The 22,136-nt window shown below is 32.9% G+C and overlaps 1 pseudogene; it reads left to right on the plus strand.

The window, feature by feature from the left end:
* Positions 1-20,154: 20,154 nt before the first annotated feature.
* On the plus strand, positions 20,155-21,838 carry LOC120152889 (annotated as a pseudogene).
* The last annotated feature ends 298 nt before the right edge of the window (positions 21,839-22,136 follow it).

A 22,136-nucleotide genomic window follows, 5' to 3' on the forward strand; every position in this document is an offset into this window, starting at 1 on the left:
TATTATTTATTTTATTTTAATCCTTTTATTAATTCTTTTTATTTGTTTATTTTATTTTATTTTTTGTTTTATTACTTTGTTTATACGTTATTATATATATATATTTTTCTATTTATTATTATTATTATTATTTATTATTAATGTATATATATTTTTTATTTTTTTATTTCTTTTTCTTATTATTATTATCATGATGCCTACTCTTTTTTTTATTTTTTTTACTTATTTAATACTATACTATATCTATATTTATTTTTTATCATCTCCTAGGCCCCCTATATCCCTTCTTTTTGACCAAATTTTTTTCTTTGGTGCATTTCATAACATATATACATATTTTATTATTATGTATTGTGCATTTCTTTTTTGTGCATTGTGTATATTTTATTATTATTGGTGTATACTTTTTTTCTCTTTTAATTTTACTATGTTTTTTTATTCATTCTTTTTCCTTTTTTTATTTTCTTCGATTGACTTTTTTTTATCATTTTTTTGTTTTTTCTTTGATTTATTTTTTTCATTTTTATTTATTTATTTATTTATATTTATTTATTATTATTATCATTATTATTTTCTAACATTTTCGACTATTTTAGAGAAATTCCAACCAATCGAAGGTAAGTAATTTGAATCGGGTTTTAAATTTTATTTTTAATTTTTAATTTTTCGTAATTAAAGACAACCGATAAATTAATTGACATCGAAATGGCAGTTCAGTGGTGCTAATCCTTCATTGACTGTAACCGACTCCCGGACCCGACACATTTCTGGTAAAACGAAGATCGGGTAAAATGGTGTCTGATCCACCTAAATGTTTTTAAAGTGATTGGTGGCGACTCTAAACCAATTATTCAAGTCAAAGCCCAATTATAGGCCCACCCGAAAGACGGTCGCGACAGCTTGGCGACTCCGCTGGGGACATGTAAGTGAGTCAGGCCATAATTAATTTTCGGTTGCCTTTTTATGTGAAAAATAGTAAATTTAAATTTAAATTTATTTATTCGATTCCAATTATTTACCTTTGATTATTTTTCAAATAAATATTTGTACTGACATTTTTTAATGATTTCAGATTTTTCAAAGTTTTCATCTCTGGCTCTATACCCGAGCCCCGAACCCTTTTAAGTGGGGTGAAAGTGACGCTCTCGTGAGAATTTATTCTCTATATGGGCCTAGCAAGTAACCTTCGGGATTCATATACCTTATGCTTTCGTGTGAATTTATTCTCCGTATGGGCATAAGGGAATGTTTCCTCTCGAGTTTAACTTAGTCCACACAATCTTGTAATGGGCTTAGGACTAAGGGTCTGGCAAACCCAAGGGGGCACCAGCAAGGAGAACTCGGGTACATTTTTAGAACCTAAACCGGGAGATTACAAGGAGGTAGAGCCCACACCAAAACCTCATGTCAAACACTAGACTGCTTCGATATTATTTCATGCTTTATTTTTTGTTCAAAGCATGTGAACTAGAAATTTATGCGGTTAGGACTTGTTCAAAATCAACTTGCATGATAGAGATCATGTTCGGGTAGGAATATTAAGCATTTAGGGTAGATATCATGTGGGGTAGGACTTTTCTTTTCATGATTGTTTTTTACACTAACTCTTTTCATTTTTGTTTTCTTTTATTTTATTTTTATATTTTGCATCATTCATTCAAAAGAGGTGTTGATCCGCCAAAAAAACGTGTTTGTTAAACGTAAATAATCTGCATTAATGGAGAAAGGGGTTATAATACAAGAGGTGAAAAGCTCAGAAGTCCGACTATGGTCAGAGACGACTCAGAATGGACCGAGATTTACACTGTGCACACCAAAAGTCAACTTTTTGAGTTGGCAATGGTTGCAGGGGAAAGACAAGAAAAAAGGTTATTGATCTGCAGAGCTCCTTCAAAGACAGCAGGCCATTATTAACCAATTTAAGAAGCAAACAAGTGAGCTTTTCCCTTCAATTGAGGCTTCCAAAGGCGCTTTCGTTGAGGGGAGACTCAACAGAGAGTGGAAACCAGAGATGCAGCCATTCTAGACTTCTTGGGACAAGTACAAAAAATAGCTCGTCACCTGCACGGTTTAGCCAGAGGAGCCGGAACGGTTCAACAGGGCATTCAACCGGTGACAGACGAAGGCAGAAGATGAGTCAACCTGTTAGAAGCTGTTCAGGGTCTTGAAGACTTAACGATTTTTTATCTCTTACGAAATAACACTTTTGTCCCCAATAAAGATTATTCACAGTAATAGACATATTTTTGGATCAGTGCCTCGAAACTTCATGCATCATGCATTCTTGCATATTTCGCATTTTTTTCTTTCCTTCTTTTTCTTCTTTCCTTTCTTTTTTTCCTCATTACATTAACTAACAAGAGATGTCTCATAAAAAAGGATAAAAACAAGGACACTTCCGAAGCAGAAATTCGTGCGTCTGAGAGTATTTCAAAAAGAAGTCATGCCAAGTGAAACAATTGAGAAATGGGGAGCAAGTGCAGATTAAGGCCCTAATCCAACTATCGGGGCATCCTAATGAGGCTTTATTCCATTTTGCAACATCCTGTTTTAACTTTGTTTTTTACTTTCTCATATTTTTTTAAAACTTGCTTTTGAACTTTCTCATATTTCGTTTTATAAGGATATTTCAATGAATTTATGTTGAGCATTGCATCAAATCTACAACTTGAAATTCTTTGAATATCAAATGAATTGAGACATTTTGTAAATGATCGGAGTTACAGATCTTTGATAAATTGACATGATCAAATAATGACCCTTGGTTTTACCCAGAAGATGCGCTCAAACGCCGTACCCTTCTCTTACAAATAACCAATATAGCCTTTTCACTTCATAAGGCTTGGTATTTAGATGTACATAGGTGCGGACAACATGGGGCATCTTTTGCACATGACAGTACTATACTTTTTTTGAGGACGTTCAGTGATGATAATGATATTCACAGATGGAATAGTCGAGTAAGCAAATCTAGTTTAGGTCAATTGTTTGGGAATTGAACTCTAAAGATGAGATTCCTTGACTTTTAAAAACACCTAGACTATAACAGGTTCTTCTTGACAAACTTAAGAAATTGGACTCGTATACCCAAAATATAATATTATATATATACAATAAAGCTTGAGATGTCCCTCTAAAGCAATTGGTTAAATGCCCCGAATTTATGGATAAGATTCAGCTAGCCTGATAAAGGTGATTATAATATACAATAAAACTTGAGTTGTCCCTCTAGAGCAATTGGTTAAAGACCCTGGCTTTATGGATAATATTCAGCTAACCTGATAAAGGTGATTATAATATCTATACAATGATATTAAGTTGTCCCTCTAGAGCAATTAGTTAAAATCCCCGGCTTTATGGATTCAGCTAGCCAGCCAATGGAAAATTTAAATAAGAAGTTTCGGTAAAAATGGACTAAGGGAGTTAAGGAATGTCTGTTATAGTCAAATTCACACGAGCACTCAAGAATTTCATTTTTAGACCGATATTTCTATACTACCTTTGTTAGAGGAGCTTACAAAACTTGAACAAACTGAAGATTTCAGAGAACCGAAATAGAAGGTCTAGTAATTGATAATGCTAGTTGCATCATTTTGTCCGCATCCAATTAAAATGCCAAGCCAAGAAAAAGACATGTTGCAATGACCGAAAAAATGACATTTTTTATGGCCGAAACCTTAAAAAATAGGAGGCCAACCTAAAGCTAACTCATCCATTTGAACAATTGTCAAAGAACTATAACTCTGAAAGCATAAAAGAGCTATTGATTCTTTTGATATTCTTCTGAACTCATGTTTATGATTTGATTCGATTACAAGCCTAAATTTGGGAGCAATGTTTTACATAATTTTTATATCTTTTTCCTTCCTAAAATAAGAGAAAGGAGAAAAACACTTTCAAATAGGACAGTCTCGAATATGAAAGGCTGCAACCCGAGAAGAAAATGGGGCATGATCGATTCTAAGGATCAGATATTTCTGCATTACCTTTGCTAGAGAAACTTACAAAACTTGAACAAATGGAAGATTCAGTGAACCGAAATAGAAGGTCTCGTAATTGATAATGCTAGTTGCGTCATTTTGTCCGCATCCAATTAAAATGCCAAGCTAAGAAAAAGACATGTTGCAATGATCGAAAAAATACATTTTTTATGGCCGGAACCTTAGAAAATAGGAGGCCAACCTAAAGTCAACTCATCCATTTGAACATTTGTCAAAGAACTATAACTCTGAAAGCATGAAAGAGCTATTGATTCTTTTGATATTCTTCTAAACTCATGTTTATGATTTGATTCGATTGCAAGCCTGAATTTGGGAGCAATGTTTTACAGAATTTTTATATTTTTTCCTTCCTAAAATAAGAGAAAGGAGAAAAACACTTTCAAACAGGACAGTCTCGAATATGAAAGGTTGCAACCTGAGAAGAAAATGAGGCATGATCAATTCCAAGGATCATATCGGCAGATAAAGAACGAGACTCCGTTCAAGGCTAATTCATATTGCATGCATCTTAGACATACTTAAGAGCATTACATTTATAATTTTTCACATGCATAATTTTGTGCAGCTTTCAGAGTCAAGTTTCGACTTCATGATGTAAGATACTCGATTCGAAAACTCCTTTAAAGATCGATGGTGATTGCTTGACTCAGCAATGAGAAGCTACATCTCAACCAACTTGACATATCTACAGATCTCAGAATCAATTTCAGATGGGTTCGAGAGCCAATTCAGAATGAATCCAGATCAACTTAACTCAATAACGAGTAGTAGGATTCCAGTTAACATTTTCAAGCCAGATTTCAATTCCACGAAGGAAGATATCTGACTGACAAAATTTATCAGTGGGCTTTCCCGTGAATGGGAGTCATCCAAAAATCATATTACTTGGTTCAGACCCACTCAGAGGAACCACCTGAAGAATTATGACCGGCTTAGACCCGCGAAGGGAAGCCATTTTTTTTTAAAGAAACTATTGGCAGCATAACTCAAGGCTAGAAGGGTTATCTGATAACAAAAGACCTTTGAGTTCGACTACACTCAGCTCCAAGGCACATCATTTGCAACGTAGCTTAAGGCAATAAGGGTTATTTTCCAATAAAAGACCTTCGAGTTCGACTACGCTCAGCTCCAAGGCACACATCATTTGCAGCATAACTCAAGGCTAGAAGAGTTATCTGCCAACAAAAGACCTTCGAGTTTGACTACATTCAGCTCCAAGGCACATCGTTTGCAACATAGCTCAAGGCAAGAAGGGCTATTTACCAACAAAAAACCTTCGAGTTCGATTACACTCAGCTCAAAGGCACAACATTTGTAGCATAACTCAAGGCGAGAAGGGCTATCTGCCAACAAAAGACCTTCGAGTTCAACTACGCTTAGCTCCAAGGCACATAATTTGCAGCATAACTCAAGGCAAAAAGGGTTATTTGTCAACAAAAGACCTTCGAGTTCGATTACACTCAGCTCCAAGGCACATCATTTGCAGCATAGCTCAAGGCGAGAAGGGCTATCTGTTAACCAAGACCTTCGAGTTCGATTACACTCAGCTCAAAGACACGTCATTTAACAGCATAGCTCAAGGCAAGAAGGGCTATCTGTCAACATAATTATCGAGTTTGATTCCATTCAGCTCGATGACACATCAATCACACTACTTTCTGGTGGCAGCCGAGGTTTTCAAGTTGAGAAAATAACATGGGTTAGCTGTGCCATAGTGACAAGAAACTATTTTCCGGCATCACAACTTAAGTTGAGAAAAGCTATCTGTCAAAGAAGACATTTTTGAGTTCGATTTCATTCAGCTCGAGGGCCTATCAACCACTTGGTGGAGTCAATGAACTATTTTCCAGTCGAATTTTTAAACCAATGTTTTTAAATCGAGAAGAACACTGAAATTGACTACAATTTGGCAACGAGAAGCCATATTCCAATTCAAATTCTGAACTACGGTTCCAATTTCATCATTTCAAGGCTGACTCGACTGCACGACAGAGGACATTCAATAATATGAAAGATGTTGAACTCAGTGATACACTCATAGACGAAAATTATGTCTTGAAATCTTTTCATATCCCCGTTACACGACTATGGGAAAAGAGGGGCAGTTGTGGACACTAATTTTCGTTTGACTATATGTTATTCTTTTATTCTTTTATTATTGTATGATACATATACATCATATTTATTTCATTTCTTTCTTCTTTTACAGATTCAACAACGGTGCAAGGCCCGAAACCTAGTTGGCCCAACACCACCCAGCAGAAACCCAAAGCAGTTGATGGCCTAGAACCCGCGACCCGCTTGAGCGCCCGAATCGGATCAGGACCTATTGAAGATAGGGTTTCTAAAACCCCTGTTTACCCTCGAGCGTCGCATTAGCACCCCCAGACTCTTTAACGCCACTTTTTCAACAACCCATAACCAACGCCAGTTTCCTCGGTAACAACCCATAAAACAACAAATCAGAGTCGTGGACTCATCAACATCAAACAATCGAGTTTTACTCGAAATCAAACTCTAAAAATAGGTTTCTTTTGTACTTATAAATACCCATGTATTTGACACACAAGAGATCACGATTACACTAGCAAATACATGAGATTACGAAAGCAAAAAAACAGTGTGTGACTAAGGCGTTCAAAGCTTGTATTTCGAAAAATAAATTTAAAATTGTATCTTTTTTTTACCTTTGTTTTTTATTCGTGTTCGTTGCTTGCATGTTGCTCTTTCCTCGATTTTAAAATCGATTGGTGATGACAAAAAATGGGGTGTTCAAATCGTTTTCTCTAGATCTACACCCCTACGAGGCGAATCTTGGAAAACTATGGCTATTTTTGAGATGAGGAGGGTTCGGGCTTTCAAACGATGTAAAATATTGAGGGTTCACCGTCGATGACTGGCGACTGACGAGGTGGCGTATCACCGGAATCTGGAAATCATGGTACCGTGTTCTTTGTTTTGGATAACAAGGGAGAGAAAAGATGAGAGAGGGGAGGACGTTGAGTTTAAAATGAGAAAAATGAAATTTTAAGCCAAAAGTTTGGCTTTTATGCGAGACCCATGGAGCATAGGTGACTCACATGCGACCCGACCCATCAGGAAGGGTCTGTGCGTTTTTCTTTAAAAAAGGGTAAACTATGTTTTTGGTCCTTCTGTTTTTTTAAATCTTATATTTTAACCCCTAATTCCTTTTAATTTCACCACCTAATTTTGTTTCTTTTTTAATTTAATCCTTTTATTTATTTTTATACATTTTTATTTTTTTATTTTACTTCTTATTATTTTTATTATACGATATTATATATATATTTTATTTTTATTTTTATTTATTTTAATCCTTTTATTATTTATTTTTATTTGTTTATTTTATTTTTATTTTTTGTTTTATTACTTTGTTTATACGTTATTATATATATATATATATTTCTATTTTTTTATTATTTATTATTAACGTATATATATATATTTATTTCTTTTTCTTTTTCTTTAATATTTTTATCATGATACTTACTCTTTTTTTTATTTTTTTTATTTTTTTACTTATTTGATACTATACTATACCTATATTTATTTTTTATCATCTCCTAGGCCCCCTATGTCCCTTCTTTTTGACCAAATTTGCTTAATTTTTTCTTCAGTGCATTTCATAACATACATACATATTTTATTATTGTGCATTGTGCATTTCTTTTTCGTGTATTGTGTATATTTTATTATTATTGGTGTTTATTGTGCATTGTGCATTTCTTTGATTTTTTTTTCATATTTTTGTTTTTATTTGTTTATTTTTAATTTATTTTTGATTACTTTATTTTTTATGTTTTTCTTTAATTTATTTAATATTTTATTTATTATTATTATCATTATTATTTTTCTAACATTTTCGAATCTTTTAGAGAAATTCAAACCAATCGAATGTAAGTAATTTGAATCGGGTTTTAAATTTTAATTTAATTTTAAAATTTTTCTCAATTTAAGACAATCGATAAATTAATTTGTACCGAAAGGATAATTCAAGGGTGCTAATCATTTTTTGACTGTAACCGACTCCCGAACTTGACACATTTCTGGTAAAACGCAGATCATGTAAGATGGTGTCCGATCTACCTAAATATTTTTAAAGTGATCGATGATGACTCTAAACCAATTATTCAAGTCGATCTTTAATTTTGGGCCCACCTAAAAGACGGTCGCGACATGTGGCAAATGGAAAAAAATTAAAGAGCTAGAAGAACTCTGTAAGCTTGCTTTATGAGATCTACCAGATTAGTTATTCGGATGGATGGTGCGATCAATTAAGGAATGCCTCAATTGCACTTTAGTTAGCCTTTTCTTTTTTCCATAAATTATTTATTTAGAAATTTTTATATTGAAATAAGGTGATTACAAGTAGTAGTTGTCCTAAAGATTTTTAATCATTTGACAATGAACGCTCAAATATCATATATTTGTTGAAGCTCGAACCTGAGACCTTGGAGATACCAATAATCCTTTTAACCACTGAAGTGATTTAGTTTGTACATAACTTTTTATACTCAAGGTTTATTTGTTTCACATAAAATATTTTTCAAAAAATGTTTTCCTCATTTTTCAGTATTTGGTTAGAGGAAAATTGATTGGTCAACAGAATTTCCTTTGCATTTTCTGAAAAAATGACTTACAATATTATATTTAGTAAGTCATTTTTCGAACTTTTCACTTCAAAGAATAAATACTAAAAATAATTTTATCTTATGAATTTGATATGCATATAATATTTTAATATCATTTTAATCAAAATATTAATTATTACAATATTTAAAATATATTTATTAATTTTTCTAATAATATAATATTATATTTTTAATATTATAATAATAGAATCAATTATATTATAATAATATAAGATATTATATTTTTATTTTAATAATATATAATAAGTTATTAATAAAATTTATATTATTTATTAATTTCATAGAAATAATATTATTAAATTACTAATAATGAATAATATTATTTATGTATTTAATATTAATATAATATAATATTTTAATAAAGATATTTAAAATATATTAATTAATACTTTTTAAAATATATAATACTATTATTTTAATAAATAATTAATATAATTTATAATATTCTTATTTCATTAGAATGTACTAATCTTAATATTTTTATTAATAAAATCATAGAAATAATATTTTCATAATAAATAGATAAATTATTTTAATATTTAAAAAATAATAATATTAAATTTTTATGATAAATAATATTAATTTTATTATATTTAATATTTGTAATAAATACTTTCTAAAAAATTATCAACTAATGGAGAATGGTTTACACAACCTCTTCTAAACACTGCAATTTTTTTTCCAAAAATGTAAATCATTTTACGAAAAAAATTTCAGAAAAATGTTTAACAAGCAAACCCTTAATACATTAGTTTAACTAAATTCAACATTAAATAAAGATTATCATAAGCAATGGTTGTCTTATGTATCTTAACTTTTCGTTCAAATTAACGGTTCATAATTTTTTTTTTTATAAATTTAGAGGCAATACAAAGTAGTATATGTCCAAAGATTTTTAATCTTTTGACAATAAATATTCATACCTCTATTATTTTTAAATATTAATTAAAAATACATAATAATTTTTAGGGTAAAGTATATAAAGGTCCTTTGATTATAGGGTGTTGCTTTGTTGTGTCTCTCGATTATCAAAAATTACAAAATGGTCCCTGGACTATAGGATGTTGCTTTGTTGAGTTCCCAACTATTAAAGTTATAAAATGGTCACCTGACTACGCATTATGTTTCAAATTCTTCCTTTTTTGGTTAAAAAATTAATGACAGTATGAACTAGATGTTAATATATTGTATGAGATATGATAAAATCTGATCTCAGAATCTCAAACGGCTATCATATCTCATACAACATATTAATATCAAACTTAGACTGCCGTTAATTTTTAATGGAAAAGGACAAGTTTGGAACAAAATAAATAGTCGGGTGACCATTTTATAACTTTTAATAGTTGAGAGACTCGATAAAGCAATGTCTTATAATTGAGGAACCATTTGTATCTTTTACTCTATTTTTTTATGTACCCGTTTTGTAAAACTGTACAAATAGTCCACCAATTAATTACACATTACTTAACATAATAGATATGTTTCTTTTATAAATATTCACTGTCAATAAGATAAATTTATTGAGATAATGCAGTGGGAAAATAAATTTGTTCATGTTAATAATTATTTTTTTAAATATGATGAATGGTATAACATCAATCAAAAGTCGTATATATTATTTGGTTCCTTTGGAAAATACACGAAAGATACCACGTATTTTTACATTAGTTATTGTGTTTGTCTTCTTCGATGTTAAAATTTCTATGCGTCTTGTAGACACCCATTTTCTTAAAAGATAGAACTAACAAGAGTTCATCTCCTAAGAGGACTCTTCTACCACCATATCTTTTAAAGCAACAACCACACCAACAAGCGTGCAACAACCGAGCAAGGAGTCTAGTTGCATTATAATTCTATTGATTCTAAAAATATTTAGTTTTTTTCACTATAAATACATGTAATCCTCCCCATTTGTAACACACGGATTTACATACAAGATATAGAGGAAAACACGAAAAAATACAAAGGCTAAGCTATTGTAAACGATTCGAAAAGGAAATAAAAGGTAGTATCTTTTTTTACATTAATTCGTTCATTTCTCGCATGTACATGTTATTTTTCTTAAGATTTGGTTTGAATAACCCAAAGCGTGGGTTGCGCCGATGACCAAAAAGGGGTGGGGTTTCGAAGTTTCGAACCTAGATCTACTCCCGATGCATGTTCATTTTTTTGAAAGTATTTAATATTCCTTCTAAGCCAATCTTAATATTTAATTTACCCTTTAATTTTACTTTTATATTAATTTTGTCCCATATATATATATTTTTAATTATATTTTTTTATTTATTTACTATATTCCTCTTTTTTTATATTATATTATTTTTATTATATATATATATCTTATATCATTATATATATATATGTATTAATTTTTCTCCATTTACTATATATATATTTTTTCTTAATATTATATTTTATACGTTTTTATATATATTTTCTTAATATTCTATTTTTGTTTTTATTTATTTATATATATATATATATTATATTTTTACTTTATTTTAATTTTTTATTATTTTTTCCTTAATATCATGTATATCTTCATTTTTTTATTTGTTTTACTTAGTATTATATATTTATTATTTTTATTTGTTTTAGTAAATACTACTTTATATGTACATATTATTTTTATTCATTTTTAATTTCTTTTACCTTTTTTTATTTTTTTTACTCAATTAATTTTTTCCCTTTATCTGTGTCTTTATTTTTTTAACATTTTATTTATTTTGTTTATTTTTATTATTTTTATTATTATTTTTACGTGTTTTGTTATTTTCCATTTTTTCTTGTTTTATTTATTATTCTCACGTTTGCACACTTGCTATCCTAATTCGATTTTGTACTCCGCTACGAATCTAATGTTTTTATCTTTTAAGGGTATTTAAATCAAACAATTGTAAGTAATTTGAGTCGGGTCTGTTAAATTTTAATTTTAATTTCGAATTTTCGCAACTAAGACAACCGGCAAATTAATTGGTATCGAAAGGGCGGTTTAAGGGTGCTAATCCTTCCTTGACCGTAACCGACTCCCGAACCCGACACATTTCTGGTAAAAACGCAAATCAGGTAAGATGGTGTCCGACCAACCTAAATTCGTTTTAAAATGGTCGATGGCGACTCCAATCCACATTTTTCAAGTCGAAGCCCAATTTCGGGGCTCAAACCGAAAAACGGTTACAACAGCTTGGCGACTCCACTAGGGATAGGTAAGTGAGTCAGGTCGAAATTAATTTTCGGTTGTCTTTTTTTTAGCGAAAATTACAAGTTTAAATTTTAATTTATTTATTCGATTCCAATTATTTATCTTTGATTATTTTTTTCAAATAAATAGTTGTACTAACGTTTTTTCAATGATTTCAGATTTTCAAAGTTTTTCATCTAAGGCTCTATACCCAAGCTCCGAACCCTATTTAAGTGGGGGTGAAAGCGACGCCTTCGTGAGAATTTATTCTCTGTGCGGGCCTAGCAAGTAACCTTCGGGATTCATATACCTTATGTCTTCGTGTGAATTTATTCACCGTGCGAACATAAGGGAATGTTTCCTCTTGAGTTTAACTTAGTCCACACGAGCTTGTAATGGGATTAGGACTAAGGGTCTGGCAAGCCCAATGGGGCACCAGTAAGGAGAATTCGAGTATCTTTTTTAGAACCTAAACCGGGAGGCTATGGAGAATTAGAGCCCACCCCAAAACCTCATTCCAAACCCTAGGTTATTTTGTTTCATGCTTTACTTTCTGTTCAAAGCATGCGAACTAGGCAGCGGGATAGAGATAATGTCAGGGTAGGAATTAAAGTATGTGGGGTAGATATCATGTGGGGTAGGATTTTTCAATTTACCTCACTAACTCTATTTTACTTTTGTTTTCATCATTCGCATCATTTAAAAGAGGTGTTGATCCACAAAAAACGTGTTTGTTAAAACATGAATGATCTGTATTAATGTACAAAGGGGTTGTAATACAAGAGATGAAAAACACGGGGGTCTGGCTATGGTCAGAAAAGACTCAGAAAGAAAATGAGGATAATCTGGAAGACAACTATGTGTCACATTCGATCAAGAAGACATGGTGCCCACAATCAAATAGATCAAAAGTCAACTTTTCAAAAATAGGTTGACAAATGTGGCAGGGGCAAGACGAGAAAAAGGTTACTGACCTCGAGAGTCCCTTCAAAGACAACAAGAACAAGATGACAAAACGATAGCTGCATTGGAAGCCATTGTCAACAAATTCAATGAACTTCAGATAATCCATTTGATGGAGGATTTCAATGATGTTTCCGTTATAGAACAGGTTCAACAAAGGATGAAAGCCAGAGATGCAGTCATTCGATACTTTTGGGAACAAGTACAAAAAACAGCTCGTCACTTGCACGATTTAGCCAGAGAAGCCGGAGCGGTTCGGCATGGTATTCGACCGGTGACAAATGAAGGTAGAAGACTAGTTAACTTGTTTCAGGGTCTAGAGGATTTAGTCTGGATGTACCTTTAAATATGTTTATTGTCTCTTAAAAGATAAAACACTTTTGTCCCAATAAAGATTATTTATAATAACAAACATTTTTTTGGATCAATGCCTCGAACATTTCATGTATTTTTGCATTTTGCATCTACATTTCATTTTTTAAGCATTTTGATAAACATGAAATTTCTTCATGGAGAATTCGATGAAGTGGTTTTAACCACATGACACCACATGGAAGCAAGATTGTAACATCAAAAGAAAAAAAAATTGAAATCACAACGAATGAGCCCGATCAGCTGGTTATACGACTAAGCCTACCAGGATGATATGAGAAAAGAGTCCACATATCCTAAGGGCTACGATGTTGAAGCTGTTTGCAGTTGCCACATAGGATGCTCCATACATTCATCTGAGAACTATAAGGCGCTGAAGCGCGAGATCCAAAACCTGATGGATTCAGGGGTATAGACAGCCGAAGAAGGGGACATTGCATATATCATTTGCACTTATAGGATTATTTTGTTTGAACACGTCTTTGATCTTTCATATTTGCTTAATCTTTTAAATGATTGAATTTATGCTACTTTCTAAGGTGGAGCAATTGAACAAATTTTAATCTTTAGTTCTTCGAATATTAAATGAATTAAGGATTCTTTTAATTCTTTAAGAATTATAGATTTTTGACATATGACAAGATTAGACCTTTCTTATCTTGTCTCAAACCATAAAATAAAATATCTTGATTCTTTACCCAAAATAACTCATGGTCATTACCAAAAAGACCAAATTTTGGCATTACCTCCCTTTGAAACTTTTGAACATTGCATTTATCTTTTTGATACACCCATACCTTTCTTTGAGTCAAATAAAGTCACACCATTGTCTTTTTAGACTCAAAATTGACATTTTTATGCCATTAAAACCCAATGCATTGAGTTGTTCATTTGAACATGAGCCTTCTTCTAAGACACAACTTGGGGCATCTCGCAGGGAGCATGAACATTGAGACATGTTGGGGGCAAAAAGCAAAAAGAAGAATTAACTCGGAATAATTCTACCATGCATTAATTGCACTGTTTTCATGTGAATAAAATTAATCCTGAAAATCTATCCCCCTGGGATACCTCTTCTATGAGGACTTCCATGTATGAAATGATGAACGACTTTCTTTCTTCATCCCTTCACAACAAGAGAAAATATATATCATTTGTGTCCCATTTTGAGCCTATAGTATTTTTCTTCTGATTCAACCCTAACCAAGGATCACCCTCCATACTGGGGGCAAGGTGGAGAAAACATTGATTCAGATGAGATACCGAAAGGTGAACCAAATGCCAAGTGTGAAGATTCAATCAGAAAAAAAAGAGAAAAAAGAGAAAAAAAGCAAAGAGAAAAACAAAGGAAAATTGATGAAAAAAGAAGACAATATGCATATGCAAAGATTCTCTCGATTCAAACGACTCATCGAGATTCAAACTATGAGATTGATCAAATCACTGAACCACTTCACTCGAAGATCATAGAGCATCAAATGATATTGATCAAGCACAATCATTTCTGAATTACTGAATCACTCCACTCGAAGATTATAGAGCATCAAGAGAGACACATATACGAGTAGATTCAAATTGAGCAAGATATGATTGAAGACATCTGAATGAATTGATCCTTGGTTCAATCACCCTTAAACACTTGTTTGAGACTTTTATCCATTTCTTTCATAACCATAAACCATGACCTACGTTACGTGCCTTAAAAGTCCCTTCTAATCATACATGGATTTCTAAACAGAAGAGACTATCTTCAGATTTCATCCCGCCCATCAGGACTAATCGTTATTTGCAAAAACAGTGTAATTAATGTATGAAAGAGAAAAATAACAAAGGGAGGTTCAAGACGTAAATTACGAATAACGTCTTGAAACCAAAGGAGGGTTCGAGTTGAAAACCTGAAAAGGCGGTTCGAATACGAAAATCGGGTAGCTGAGGCGATCGCACAAATTCCTTGATAAGGCATCGCACAATCCGAGCATGACCATGAAAGTTGGGAGTCGGAGAGCACTTCCAGTAGAGGAGCATACAAGGTACCCCATCAAACCTTTAGGCATCAAATAAACAAAAAATGCCAAACCTTTGACTAAACAAAAAAACCTGATACTTTTTATCCTTTCCTTACTTAACCATTTCCCAAAAATAGCTTTGATCTTGGCACGTGTCAAATAGCTATAATTTATTGAAGGATTAACATTGTAATTAATTCTTTGATATCCAATGAACTCTAGTTTTATGATTCGTCTTAATTGTAAAATCGTGAAAGGGGAAATATTTTCAAAACTTCTGATTAAACATTTTTTGAAACTCTTTTAATTGATATTTTCAGAACTTTGAAAATAAAAGAGAAACATTTTTTCAAACAAGACAATCTCTCTAGAGTGGATCTTGGTAAATGACATGTGGCTCTCAAACAGTAATCTCATGCTTAGAATTAATGTTGAAGCAAGAAATGAGGAATAATAGGGGCACTTTTAATGTTGGGGCATTTTTGGAGATTCAACATTGAATATTGGGGCATCTCTGGGGATTCAAAATCCTGATGTGAACGATCATATCTTCCGAAGGCTTTTCCTCCATATGTAGGAACCAACAGGTAAAAAATGAGATTCTGTCCAAGGAATAAAACAAGAACTCATTCATTATGCATACATTTTAGAGCATCATATTTATCATTTTTTTCACATACATAAGTTTTGCAGCTTTAGAGTCAAGTTTCAACTTCAAGGCGAAATATACTTGATTCAAAAGAGTGTGCAAAAATCGATGGTGGTTGCTTAACTCAGCAGCAAGAAGTCACACTTCAACTAACTCGACATATTGAAAGATCGACATTCATCTTCAGATTCAACATTTCCAATATAACTTTTGTCTCCCTTGAGACAGTCTCATTTAATGCAGATGATTATCTCACTTGAGATTGCTTTTCTTAAAACAGACTTTGTCTCACTTGAGACCGTTTCACTCGAAAGAAGTCATTTCATTTCACTCAAGACTGTTTTTAAAAAGAAGATTTTATCTCGCTTGAGATAGTTTCCCTTGAAACAAAATTTTGTCTCCCTTGAGACAGTTTCTCTTGAAACATAAACATTGAAAACATTTCCCTTGAAATAAATTTCGTCTCTCTTGAGACAGTTTCCTTTGAAATAAATTTTGTCTCTCTTGAGACAGTTTCCCTTGAAACAAATTATTTGAATATGTTTTATTTGAAACAAATTTCATCTCCCTTGAGACAGTTTCTTTTGGAACTAAGTTTTGTCTCTCTTGAGACAGTTTCTCTTGAAACAAATTTCGTCTCTCTTGAGACAGTTTCCCTTGAAACAAAATCTTTGAATTTATTTCCCCTAAAACAAATTTTGTCTCCCTTAAGACAGTTTCTCTTGAAACACAAAATCTTCAAATTTATTTCCCTTAAAACAAAATTTTGTTTCCCTTGAGACCGTTTTCATGAAACAACAGATATCTTTGAGATCGTTTCCCTTGAAACGAATTCTATCTCTTTCGAGACAACTTCTCTTGAAGCATCATCTGAACCGTTACACTCAGCTCAGACACATACTTGAGATGGTCGAGAAGCATTTCTCAAATCAAAAATAGAATATGCACATCAGATTTGAACATGTAAAGAATTCAAGATCAGGGATCAGAACTTGAAGATTCAAGAATCAAGATTCCAGACAGGCAACCGAAGATCGAGATTTCTCTCCAGAGCCCCAAGATAACATATGTTACGTATGCATTTTAGGCACACATAAGATCATTGCATCCATAGCATCACATATATGCATAACTTTTTCAGGTTTTAGCTAGAGTCAATTTCAACTTCGCGGCGAAGGATATTGAACTCAAAGCGACACAATTTGCTCGAGAGTAGATTTCAACTTCACGAAGGAGAATATCTAACTCGAAGCCAAACTTCACAATAAAGGGGTCATCCACGGTTTCAACTTCATAGCGAAGGGAATCGTGTCCACCCGCAACATACAATACTTGGATTTCAACTTCACGATGAAGGATATTCAAGTCAAGGCTCAACTTCACGACGAATGAGCCATCTGCGATTTTAACTCCACGACGGAGGATATCGTACCCGCACATCCACGATTTCAACTCCACGATGGAGGATATCGTGCCATTTGAGGCTCAACTTCACGACAAAGGGGCTTCCTAGTTTCAGAGCCAATTTCAACTTCACAGCGAGGGATATTGGACTCAAGACAACACAAGCTTAAGTTCACAACGAAGGGGCGACTGATTGTCAACAAACAACTTTTCAGTTTCATTCAGAGTCAATTTCAACTTCACAGCAAAGGATATTGAACTCGAGACAACACAAGCTCAACTTCACAGCGAAGGGGCGGCTGGCTGTCAACAAATAATTTCCCAGTTCTAGAGCCAATTTCAACTTCACGACGGAGGATATTGGACTTGGAACAATACTACCTACTTGGATTTCAACTTCACGATGAAGGATATCCAATTACCAGGCTCAACTTCATGACGAAGGGGCCACCCGCGGTTTCAACTTCACGACGAAGGGGAATCGTGCACACAAGCAGCATCCATCTCTAGATTGGATTTCAACTTCATGACGAAGGATATCCAACTCATTATCTATCACCAAAGACCTTCGAGTTCGATTACATTCAACTCAGACGTAAATCAAATTTACAACATAGCTCAAGGCAAGAAGGGTTATCTGTCAACGAAAATTGTCGAGTTCGATTCCATTCAGCTCGATGACACCTCAATCACACTATTTTCCGACTACAATCGTGGTTTTCAAGTCGAGAAGAAGATCGGGGTTAGCCGTACCTTAGTAGTAAGAAGCCTTTTTTTCGTCAGTATAGCTTAAGTCGAGAAAAGCTATCTGTCAACGAAGACTTTTCGAGTTCGGTTTCATTCAGCTCGAGAGCATATCAACCACATTGTGGAGTCAAGGGATTACTTTCCAGTCGAATTTTTAGCCAAGGTCTTTAAACTGAGAAGAATACCAAAGTGGACTACAACGAGAAGCCACTTTCTGATTCAAATCATTTCAATATGGACTCGACTTCGCGATGGAGGAGCCATCCGCAACTCAATTCGACAGAGAGTTATTCTTCAACTCCACTGAACGAAAATTTGTGTCTTTTTATCTTTGTCCTATTTTTCGTTCCACGAAAAAGGACAAAGAGAGGCAGCTGTAGACACCCATTTTCTTAAAAGATAGAACTAGCAAGAGTTCATCTCCTAAGATGACTCTTCCACCACCATATCTTTTAAAGCAACAACCACACCAACAAACGTGCAAAAACCGAGCAAGGAGTCTAGTTGCATTAGGATTCTATTGATTCTAAAAATAGTTAGTTTTTTTTCACTATAAATATATATAATCCTCCCCATTTGTAACACACGGATTTACATACAAGATACAGAGAAAAGCACGAAAAAATACAAAGACAAAGCTATTGTAAATGATTCGAAAAGGAAATAAAAGGTAGTATCTTTTTTTACATTGATTCGTTCATTTCTCGCATGTACATGTTATTTTTCTTGAGATTTGGTTTGAATAACCCAAAGCGTGGGTTGCGCCGATAACCAAAAAGGGGTGGGATTTCGAAGTTTCGAACCTAGATCTACTCCCGAGACATGTTCATTTTTTTGAAAAAATTTAATATTCCCCCTAAGTCAATCTTAATCTTTAATTTACCTTGAAATTTACCCTTTAATTTTACTTTTATATTAATTTCGTCCCCTATATATATATTTTTAATTATATTTTATTTATTTATTTACTATATTCCTCTTTTTTTATATTATATTATTTTTATTATATATATCTTATATCATTATATATATATATATGTATAAGATGTATTAATTTTTCTCCATTTACTAGGTATATATTTTTTTCTTAATATTATATGTTATACGTTTTTATATATATTTTCTTAATATTATATTTTCGTTTTTATTTATTTATATATTATATTTTTACTTTATTTTATTTTTTCTATTATTTTTTTCCTTAATATCATGTATATCTTCATTTTTTTATTTGTTTTACTTAGTATTATATATTTATTATTTTTATTTATTTTAATAAATGCTACTTTATATGTACATATTTTTTATTTCTTTTTTATTTCTTTTACCTTTTTTTATTTTTTTACTCTATTAATTTTTCCCTTTATCTGTGTCTTTGTTTTTTTAACATTTTATTAATTTTGTTTATTTTTATTATTTTTTATTATTTTTTTTACGTGTTTTGTTATTTTTTATTTTTACGCGTTTTATTTATTATTCTCACGTTTGCACACTTGCTATCCTAATTCGATTTTATACTACACTACGAATCTAACGTTTGTATCTTTTAAGGGTATTCAAATCAATTAATTGTAAGTAATTTGAATCGGGTTTGTTAAATTTTAATTTAAATTTCGAATTTTCGCAACTAATACAACCAGCAAATTAATTGGTATCGAAAGGGCGGTTTAAGGTTGCTAATCATTCCTTGACCGTAACCGACTCCCGAACCCGACACATTTCTGGTAAAAACACAGATTAGATAAGATGGTGTTCGACCCACCTAAATTCATTTTAAAATGGTCGGTGACGACTCCAATCCACATTTTTCAAGTCGAAGCCCAATTCCGAGACTCAAACCGAAAAACGGTTACGACACGTCTTCGTAAAAAGCTAACTACCCGATGTATCTTCCATTGTGTACCATAAAAATCATTTTATTTGAAAAAATAGATTAGAATGATTTTATCATGTCAATATTGAAGTCGTGAATTATTTATTATAGAAAGATTGTTTTGTTACTGAGATTTTAAGAAAATTAGAAAGTCGAGTCGAGGCTTTGAAGTTTGGATCCAATCCAACTCTGTAAGCATACTATATTTTGTCGTTGATATATTTATTGAAAAGATTTAAATTCAAGCTGCTATATACATATTAATGACGTGATTTATTGAAAATGTTGGCCCAATTCCTTCTGGTACCTAAGCTTCAATATAATCTCGCGGCTTCTGATACCTGAAGTGTTCCTTCTGGTAGTACTCCAGGAATTCCAGAAAATTCTTCTGGCGACATATATGTTAAGTGCGGGCCTCGGGGAATATTGGTTTCGGCTCGGTCCTGGCAAGAGACTGCTAATCGGTTATGCCGGTCTGATCCTGGTTATCCGGTTCCTAAGAAAAATACCGCGCACTCTAAGCAAATTGTACGAGACAAGTACGGAACTGACAGTCCTTTGTCGTCTCCAAAAGGTGCATTGAACAGCAGAGGCCAGTTATGGGAAATTCAGGGGCCAGTTCGGCCTGCATCACCAAGAAAGCTTGGGTTGAGTGGTAATTTCGTAAATAGGCCATCGAATTTGAGCTTAGTTGGTGATGCTATTAAGATTGGGGAGAACAAAGTTTCAGATGCTCATTTGTTGAGGCTACTCCATAACCATTTGTTGCAGTGGCGTTTTGTTAATGCTAGAGCAGATGCGACTCTGTCTTCCAAAAGGTCTAATACAGAGGTATTGACTTCGAATTTCTCTCTTGTTGTATTCAACTAAGTAGCGCAAAACTAAGTTGCGCACTTTGCGCTACTGCTACCTTGTTGTTTGTATGCTTCAAGTTTGCATGCTTCACTGTAACTCAACATTCATAGAATTCACTCGTAGTGTAATTTGGCTGCACAACTCGCAGCTGTAAATGTTGCACGCCATTACCTTTTCAGGGTTATGGCTAAGATTTACTTTTGTTATTATATATCATGCTTTCTTGTTATGTTAAATTGTGAGAAAGTTGCCTGGCTTCTCGCAATTTATCTTGCTCTTACTGCCTGGAATTTCTAATTTTTCATTCAAAAACTCTAGAACCTGGCCAACAAAATTGACTTGAATTATGTGCTATGGGGAAAAAATGTTCGTGGTAGAACTGAAATTATTCAGGCCACTTCTGTTATAGTGCTTGGCATTCTGTCTTTTTGGTTCTAACCACTTTTGCGGTGTAGAAATTCTGTAGCGTGCAAGCAGCAGAGTTGTTTTGTGGCTTAAAATGAGTTTGATCATGTTAAAATATGATGAAGAATCCTTTGTCATCATATTTTTCAGTTTACTTACTTACAGTTCATTTTTTCGATTATCTTCATTGAAGTTAGTAAAAATGAGGATGAATTCTTTTATCAACATGTTCCTATTACAGAAAAGACTCTATAATGCTTGGACTACCACCTCAAAACTGCGAGAATCTGTTAGAGCCAAAAGAAATGAGTTACAATTGCTGAGACAAAATTTGAAGCTGAATTCCATCCTCGAGGGCAGGTAAGAACAATAGCTCCCTACTAGTTGTGTTTATTGTTGGCTTCGTTTCTTTCTTTGTTTTAAGACTTCTAACCATTTGTTTTTATCTTAACTCGATTGTTACTAGTTTTTCACTGTCTGCCGTATCTTATTTGAATTGCATATTGCAAATTGAATGCTTTTTTTTTTTTATCTATCGACTACTACATATTATTTTCATTGATAAGTGCAGATGATATTGTTGGATGAATGGGCTGTCCTGGACCATGAATATTGCAGTTATTTGTCTGGGGCTATCGAAGCTCTGACGGCTAGCATACTCCGCCTTCCACTGGTTTGTGGGGCAAGGGTAAGTTTCTTATTCTGAAATTTGATAATTTCCTTCAAGCTTTAGCATCTCCGCTGTCAATGCTCTACTTTATTTGGGTCTTAAAAAGAAAGGGGAGAAAAATTTGCTTTGTCGCTTTATTTGTACAGGCTGATATCCCAAAACTGAAGGAAGCAATTTTTTCAGCAGTATGTAATGCAGGCAATAACATCCTCCATATGCTCATTATTATCGAAGGTAATTCTTGCTTTTTTACCTCATCCCTTTTTCTCCCCTCACCCTTCATTCTTTAATGCCCAAAGATCGAAGTTTCCTTCGTTCCCCTTTTATGTTCAAA

Source organism: Hibiscus syriacus, unplaced genomic scaffold, assembly GCF_006381635.1.
Source record: "Hibiscus syriacus cultivar Baekdansim isolate YM2019G1 unplaced genomic scaffold, ASM638163v2 tig00111095_pilon, whole genome shotgun sequence".
In the NCBI taxonomy this organism is placed as follows: Eukaryota; Viridiplantae; Streptophyta; class Magnoliopsida; order Malvales; family Malvaceae; genus Hibiscus; species Hibiscus syriacus.